This window comes from Biomphalaria glabrata, chromosome 3 (genome assembly GCF_947242115.1).
Source record: "Biomphalaria glabrata chromosome 3, xgBioGlab47.1, whole genome shotgun sequence".
Taxonomy (NCBI): domain Eukaryota; kingdom Metazoa; phylum Mollusca; class Gastropoda; family Planorbidae; genus Biomphalaria; species Biomphalaria glabrata.
The window spans coordinates 6,498,676-6,508,071 of NC_074713.1; the positions used below are offsets into that span (position 1 = coordinate 6,498,676).

Sequence of the window (9,396 nt, forward strand, 5' to 3'; positions counted from 1 at the left end):
ATATGCGCTTGCGGCTCTGCCCTATTCTACACAAGTATTTATCGGATAGGCACAAATCTATGTAATCACTGATTGAATATTTCACTGAATATCTATGTCTATGTTTATATATATATGTTGTTTGTAGTCCTGGTGATTTAGTAGATCTACTATTAAAGATATCAACAAACATGAAACTTATAAAAAAAAAGATTTTTATAAATGTATAACGACCAACCCGAATCACCAATCCCTATTTGTTTTTAAATCAACCACAAGCAATTGAATGGCAACACAGTACGTACGTAATGGACCTCATTCACCAAAACGAACAGTCACGTGACAATATTGATAAAAAAAACTGTTGAGATAACCATTGTTGATAAAAATTATATCGTAATTTGTATAGAATAGATAGATAATCACATGGCACAATGTTGTTTGTTTACCACTGGTGAATGAGGTCCATTAAATATTGAACGAGGAAATGGAAAACCGCAGCCGGGGAAATTACCGCAAGATATAGGCCTACGGACTTCATAAGTAGGCCTATATATATATATATATATATATATATATATATATATATATATATATATATATATATATATATATATATATATATATATATATATATAAGGGTCAAGGGTGATGAATGTAAATCAATAATTAATTAAAACTCGATTCTAGATCCTGATTAAATGCTCTATTATTTTTCATTCAACACATAAGGCCCTTTACCGCAAAACACATTATGCCAATTAGGCCTATGTCATCTTCACGGGATCTTGTTTGATTATGAGACGCTATAAATAGTTTTTAAGTCCAAGGGCTATTATAAAACATGCTACTTAACTTATAGCTTTATAATAGTCAGTTTTATTGTCTCTAATATAAAAAAAATCTACTTACAATATGTATCTATTTATATGGAAATAGTGCCTTAGTATAATTTTCCGCGAAAAAATACGTTCCCAATGAAGAGTAGGTTTATAAATGGATAATTAGGCCTAATTGATCCAAAGGCCTATAGGTTCTTATTGAAACACATAGCCTACTTTTAGTATGATAAATGTAGATAAAATAGCCTGCTCATAACACCATCCTTTTAACTGTCGTGTCACGATACACACACACAAATATACTAAGTGTCTGAGCACTTGACTCCCCCCTCCTCCCTCCTTCTCTTTGTACCGTAGAGTTTTCTGATTACGCCATTTCATTCCCCTTCCCGTTATTTCATTATTTTAATACCTAAAGCCGGTTGAATTTAATATCACACATCTGCATATAGGGTCTACTTACGCACTCTTGGAAGGTACGATATATAAGGTCATTAAGGTCAGTAGCTGTTGTTATCTTCATATGTAGCCTATAACCTTAACCGACGATTGAGACGAAACAGTGTGTTAACATTTACATTAAAATTAGCCCACTTCAGTTGCACTTTAAAAGAAAAATTGCTGTGAAAACTTGACCTACTACGAGCCTATTACGTGCACCGACTTAACAGGTGTCGTCTGCAAGGGAATTCTAATACGTTTTCAGTCGGTTTGGTTGAAGGACCTTTTCGTGAGAACGATTTGAAAGGTTATAGCATAATTCGAAGATGAAAACATGTCTAAAAGTTTAATTAGTTTGTTAGACATGCCCTTACTTTGTCTGTGTTCAAATACAATCATCCATCCATCCATCCCAGTGGCGCTCTATACAGCCCATGGAGGGCTCTGGCCTGCTTTAACACATCCTTCCATTCAGATCTCTCCTGGGCCTTTCTCGTCTCCACGCCCTAACCCCAAGCTGCTTCAGATCTGCTTCCACATCATCTATCCATCGCATTCGGGGTCTACTGCAAATAAAATAGATTTTTGTCCTTTGGAGAAAAAAAAATTTGTTTGCCTCCTCTTACCCCCCCCCTTTTTTTGTTTATTAAGTGTGTGTGTGTCTTGCCCAATATTTCGGCACTCCACGAATTAAGAAACTTAGATTTGAACTAGTAAAAAAACCTAGGAGAAACATATAGATCTGGGTCTATTGGCACACGATTGACTGATATACATAGATCTATATAGGCCTATATCAAGTAGACTGATATTAGTTGTGTAAGATGATTAAACACCATTTTGATTTATAGGTAGATCCTTCTCCGACCTCCTGAGAATTCTAAAGAGTCAAAGAAACGGATAATAAGGATCATTTGATATTAGACGCATTATAATTAATCCTCTAAAACAATTCATTGAACTTGGAGATCGCTTCTAGCTAATAAAATGTTTAATACTAGTGTGATTGTTATATATATAGGGCCTATCTAGATAAGCCTACTCCTTCTGACGCGAAACGACAACGGATCATCCCATAAAAAATTATATGAATGCCTGGATGGATCATACAAAAGTATACTACTGACGCTCCACAACATGTCGCCTGGAATTAAAATTCTTGTCAATGTATTTTTTTTTATTACGTATGGAAATAAGATTTTAGTGCGTAGTGTAATTTTGGTAGCCCAGAGGTGACATGTTTTACTAGCTCAATTGGTTGAATATGATAGCTTAGAACTGTTTGAATTATCTGTAGATGCTTAACAGAAACTGGAGTTGGCGTGATTGTGTGCTCTGTATATAGGCACTGTTGCCCCAAAAGATAGCCTACTTTGGCCTATAAAACGCTGTAAATCACTAGGTCTTAAATTGGTGCGGTCATATTCAAGATGACACATTTTTAATCTCACATCTAGACTAGTTTCATCATGTTTATAATTAAACCAATAGAAATTGGAAAGATAGGGTATAGAGACACTTGGAGTTATTTATGATGTTGCTTTATTTCTGGAGCTTTTGCCCTTAACAGTTCCAGCTAAATTAAATATATAGGCTTCAAATCCAAATCTTTATTTTGAATTGGGTTTGAAGATTTATTGATTGGTTTATTGATTGGTTCACCCTCCCCCCCCCCTTTTTTTTTAAAACATGTAATTAATCTTGTAGACTCACATTTGAAAATAGAGTGACATACAGCACACGTCAAATTGATCTAAAATCAGACATTCACTCTCAATCAAGACATTCTTAAGTGGATGGTCACGTGACTAAATCCTTAGCATCTGAAACGTGTCAACATGTTGAGCACATCTACGTTACAGTCCTAGCATTTTGCGACTGCTCCAACCAAAACGGCATGATGTTATATTTAGACATTGTTGCGAGAGGCCATCGCTATAAAAACATTTACCCCCCCCCCCCCCACTACACACAAACGTACAGACTTTGGCGGTGAACATAGTGTTGTTTACTTCTTGGTCTAGTATCACACTTGTCTTGCAAGTAACAAGTATAAAACAAACAACGCTGCAAAGACAGTTTGTGTAGAAACACAAATACAAAATCTGCCCCCCGAAGTGGACCACTCTAACAAGTAAAAAGATAGGCCTCAATATTTTCAGCTTGAAATAAAAAAAAAAACAAAAAACATGAGCTACAAATTATCAACGACCACAACCCTAGGTTATGGAGTGTGTGTGTATGTTTGTGTGGTGACGATGGGAAGAGGTTAGCGATTGGCTGTGAATGGTGCAACATTGGTGGCATTGTCGTCACTTGGTCTTAGTTAGGGGGAGACAACTCCAGAACGTGAGACTGAAAGCTGGCTGCGTTATTGTAGTGAATTAAATTTAAAAACAAAATGTATTATTCGCCTACTACAGACTACTAGCCTACATTTACTTCTTTTTTGTCTGTACTATAAACAAAGTTGTATTAAGTATTGTTCACAATGAAGTTATTTGAAGTTTTACAAGTTAAGATCTACTACGCCTACAACGGTTTAGTTCTCTACCAGCAGTTTGGTGCTACAGGTCAACGACAGGTAACAACACTTTATCTCCGCCATTAATAAAGAAAGTTTCGAATGTGTTGCCAGTGTAAAAATGTTTTACATGTTTCGGATGTTCCTTCAGAGTTGAAGATAGTTTACTTCCCAGGACGACGGGGGATGGGACCGGGCAGGGTTTGAACCCGGAACCATCGATAAATCTGAACGACAGTCCAGCTCGCAAACCACACGACCAGGCAGCCATCTACTATTGTTTTGTTAGTCCGACTGAGATTTATTACTATTTTTCTTATTTCATTGTTACGTATTCATTTAATTATATGTAGGCTATTCAATGAACCGATAGTTATGAAAATATAGTTCAATGTAAACCTGGCCTAACTGATGATAATGAATGATTATCTAATTTAGCTAATTGTTTTGTAAAGGGCCAATCTTTCAAGGTCTCAATTGAGAAACTTTTTTTTTCCTTTTTGTTGTAAGTGTACCTTTAATCAGTGGCGTCACTAGGATCTGTTAGCTCAGGTAGTCACCCCCCTCCCCCGACTTGAACTATATCCCGTTAAAAAACATTAAAAAAAAAGGTATCGAAAGTTTCTTTTTAACATATTACAGTGAGATAATTACGAATCACACACCTTTAAAATGGATGTTGATTCTATTTTAACATTTCTTTGTATCTTTTTCTCTGAATCATTTTTATTAGAATTAGACGTCACTTCATCGAAACATGGTTTCTTTTTTTTTTTTTTTTTTAGCCTTTAAAGACTGTTAGACTTTACAAAAAAACGGCTTTACAGTTTACGAGTGACGCCCACCTAGATCTCCTGCTCTCTTATTCATAATGAAATCTGATGGAGCTTTGTGAGATGGGTTTAGGGGCGTATCCCCGGGTCCCAAAGTTTCTCTCTGCATTTCAAAACGTAAGAAAGTCATTCTTATGGGTCTGCTTTGATCTATTTCTCCAAGTAAGAAGATCGCAGGCCAAATTAAATTACATTAAAATGTCGTGAGATGGTTCGATATTAAAGTGTGAGAGGCATTTGATGCAGCGGAGACAAAGCTTCTAGTGGGTGTCATGGGTTCTAAATTATATATATATATATATATATATATATATATATATATATATATATATATATATATATATATATATATATATATATATATATATATATATATATGCTTCTGCTGCTATGCTATGCTTGTCTCTTGTCTTGTTGTGTTTCTTAACTTGGCTCACTAGGGGTTTCTTGAATATTAAATAATACTTGCTTGGTACTTTCTTGGTTACTCAATTATAATTCAATACTTGCTTAACTCAAATACGAACACTTAATATACATCAACTCTAACTCCTTATATTCACGAATATCGATAATACTTTAATACTTAATAAAGCACTTAATTATATCACTCTTATGAAATACACAAAACACCAGTCCATCAACTTATAAATATATAAATGCATAAATACCAGTCCAGGAAGTAAACGTCCAACCTTCCTGCCACTTCCTGGACCGGGAGCAAGACCTTACTGACTAACACATTCTCTCGCACATTCAACGAAGACTTAATCACTCAGTTCACCACACGTGCAAGACTGTTCACATTCACAACAAGGGGATATAACAATCATACCAAAATATCAAAGTAACATTCATTCTCGCCATACCTCTCCCTGACAGTGGGCTTGATCTTTGTTAAGTCCATTTTCGTGTTTAGATAGACGTCCTGTAATGGGCCGAAGGTCCGCTTATATGAAGAAACGTGTCCGTTATGACGTAAGGAAGCAGACGTCACAGGAAGTGCATTAACTAGGACGTATCTCACACATAAGCATGTTTAGGTTTCTAGCTACAATCACTTTTTTTTTTTTCAAAACATTGTCAGAATTTGCAAAGGTGTATTTTTTCTTAACCTGTCACTCCCTGATGGGTGTCACCCGTTTCGGCCCGTAGCCCCCCCCCCCCCGTGACGCCACCATTGTTAGTATTACAGGCTACAAATATAAAGGCCTATATTTACATACTATGAGATATTGTCTATTAATTGTTGTTTTAAATTACATTCGACTTATGTACATACTAAGTGCATTCTTTCTTTTGAGCATTGTGCTAATATTAGAAGATATTACGTCATTGTTTGTTGTTTATGTTTTATGCGGACGGAAATAAAAGTTAGTTATATATGTCTACCATGATAAAGACAGTCTCGTTATTATCATTATTAATTAGAAACGTCTACAGTAATTTATTATTAATCTGTGACAACAGAACAAGCATATAGGTTAACATTTTATTTGAAATTGAGGTAGCTTGTATGACAGAAAATACTTTACTTAGTATTTAATGGAATGGGTTGCCTGAGCTAGTCAGGAAAACCTGTGACTTGGCAGAATTTAGGTCATTGGTTAATATGTATGCATGACTAAATGCATGACGCGTAGGACGTAATCATCTTCTTTTTTTTTTTTTTTTTTTTTTTTTTTTTTTTTTTTTTTTTTAAGTAATTTCTGTATCATATAAAATACACATTTAAAAAACAAAAAAAAAACACTATTTTAGAAAAAAAAACATTTACAACGTTACTTAAAAGAGTTAGAAATTAGAAATATACCATTCAGCATCCCCTTATTAAATAATCTACTGTATTTTACTATTAATAGTGAATAATTGTATTTATATGAAAAAAAAAACTGCTTGCATAGTTAATTTTCAAAACAAAAGAAAAAAAGTAACGGTTGCCTAAATAACTTTAAAAGATCTAAAATATCTTAATATCAGATTTACAATTATCCTTTCGAGTTTTTTTTAAATATCTAAACGGACGGACAAACACCACACAAAACTTCAAGCGGCTATATATATCCCCCTTTCGGGGGCCGCTAAAGTTGGAGTTTAAAGAAAGTTTAAAGTCAAGATTTAAAAGGAATCTACAAAACAAACAGTTATATATATGTCTGGATCTAATAAGATTATTACAAAAGAATGTTCCAATGTACGCATTGATTGTGTAGGCCTACACGCAGAGGCGTAGCCAGGGTGGGAGGAGGGGGGATCCAAATTTGAAAATCCCCCCCCCCGATGCCCCACTTGAGAGGGGCTTCTAAATTATATTTCATGTCAAAACACAGGGGCCCCTAAAGAGGTCAATTTAATTTTAGCCTCCCGTGCCCCCAAATCCTATAGCTACGCCACTGTGTAGGCCTATATGGCTACACGTAGCTTACACGTAGGACCACTGCCAAATTACTTAAATATCTAGATCTACTTTATTTCACATTTTTCTCTGCTTGTATATATGAACATTTAAAAAAGCTGATAGATATTCTTTTTAATAGATCTAGAATCTATAGATCTATATGTAGCTATCTACATATATATATAATATATATATATATATATATATATGTAGATTCTTATATAAGGCACATATACCTATAAACATGCCCATTACGGCCCAGTATCAGTTTTAATTAGGGTTATCCCCCTTTGCAGCCCTAAATAGCCCAAATCGCGCCCTAATGGGCGCGCATACCGTTTGCACATTGGCGTCATTAGGTTCCCATAAGGGACCAATACGGGCTACCCTAATCGTGCCAATATCGGCCCAGAATGGGTAAACCCACTTCCGGATTCATTGGGGATTTCCAGAATCGCGCCCTAATCAAGCCCATACTAGCCCCAATGGTTTAGTAACTGAGATTTTCATTGGGGTTTAATTAGGGATAACCCTTATTGTGCCAATATCGGTCCGAATTACCACTCATAGTCAAGATTTTATTTTAAAATAAATTAGGCCACTTCATGCTCCTATACTAAACGCAGTTTTTGTGCTTTCTCCTTTAGCGCACATTGAGCACCGTTAAGAAACACCATTATGTTATTGCTAATACATTATATCTATGTTAATTAAAAATTAGTTAGATTGTATTAAAAGAAGTAGATTCACTTCTGCAATATGTATTTATAGTATATTGCCTCTCTCTCTGTCTCTCTCTCTCTCTCTCTCTCTATATATATATATATCGTTTATTTATTTATAGGCCTATATGCCTATACCTATATAATCTATGTGTAGAAACAGACCGAAATAAATCTATATAAATTATAGATCTATAAATTAATTATTATAATTTAATAAACATGATATTTTCAACTAGGCTAGGCCTACATGTATTCTCTCTCTCTCGAGATCTTTCTTTTAATTCCCATCCAATGACCCTCTTCTTCTTTTCATAATTTGGATGTTCGTTTTGTTACACCTTTACTTCCCCTCCCTTCCATAGATGCTTATAATTCTTTTCATGACGCTCTCCCCCTTCCCTCCACAGCCTGTTTGTTAGGTTGTGACACTACACCGTTAGTGTATACCTAGCTCTCCTCACCGCCAGCGCTCGCCTGGCGTGATCGCTGCAGTGCATGGTCTCTGGCTACAAATTAGCAGCCCGCATTTTTTCTTTCATTCATAAATTATATATTCTAGATATCTCGATCTAGGTCACGTTTATTCATTGAAAAAATCATATATTTATTAATCCCAATAATATTTCTTATTACGATTTTGCCTTGTGCACTATAGGAGAATGACCGTGTTAAATTCATTATTATTCGTTGAAACACCTCCTTTTTTAATTTTATTTAACAGTTAACAGTACTATGAATGTGATTGGAATGTCTTTCTAAAGATGTTTGGAAGCTTATTTTGATATATCCATCAGCCTACGATCAAACAGGCTAATAATATAGCCTTCATCCCTTATATGGGTATGAATTGCCCGGGGGGGGGGGGTAAAACAATAGCTTTACATACTTGGTTACCGAGAATCTATAAAACTGCCATCTGCTTTGGAAAAGCGGAACAAAAATACAGGAACTTATCTAAAATTGGACATGCGCTGTCCCAAAACGTCGTTTTTAGCTCCAAACATAAAAACAAATGAATTATAAACAAAAAAAGCGACGCGTTTCTTAAATGAGAATTCGATGAGCTGTGCCTTATATAAGAAGCTACTTATAGTCTTGCTCTAGAAAATATATAGGCTATGTATATTTTTTTTTAACACATCCCAATGTTTACGAAAAATGTTTAGTGAGTAGGCCTATAGAAGGTAGTTTGGGTTGACTAAAATTCACTAAAAGACAGAAATCTATATTATATGTTTTCACAAGTTATACATATAGATCTTTTTTTAATATGTCTAGATCTAGAGTGTCTTATTTTAAAAGGCTGAAAAAGTGAAATGTAGGGCCTACCAAGTGAAATCTAATGTTATTCCCAAAGATTACAATGGTTAATGAAACGACAACACGGGGTAGTTACATTTATAAGGACTTTAAACCGTTTCGTTTTGTTTGTCAGTTATCTTTTTTGGATTTTCCCACAAACGCAGGGTTTCCCAAAACAAAAAATTAGATAAATCAAGCAAAACAAAATAGATCTAGGCAATCTAGGTCGATTTTTTTTTTCAACAATTAATAAGTTATTAATAAATAGGCCTTGAACCATGCCCGCTGTTGTTTCCTATTATTTCACTTTTTAAAAAATTGGCTCTGTTTATATTTGACAAGGCCTGCAAAA

At 34.8% G+C, this 9,396-nt stretch overlaps 1 protein-coding gene across 7 annotated transcripts in view; it reads right to left on the reverse strand.

The window, feature by feature from the left end:
• The window catches only part of LOC106055334 (multidrug resistance-associated protein 1-like), a 40,082-nt gene extending 30,894 nt beyond the window's left edge, over window positions 1–9,188 (reverse strand). Inside the window, exon 1 of one of the 7 annotated variants that reach the window (XR_008776888.1) lies at window positions 9,072–9,188. The gene's annotated coding sequence lies outside the window, so the exon portion shown is untranslated. Of the gene's footprint in view, window positions 1–217; window positions 320–891; window positions 1,091–1,284; window positions 1,304–5,488; window positions 5,650–9,071 lie in introns of those variants that run through there. The other 6 variants (XM_056023052.1, XM_056023055.1, XM_056023057.1 and 3 more) reach the window with 6 other exon arrangements.
• Between the last annotated feature and the right edge of the window lie 208 nt (window positions 9,189–9,396).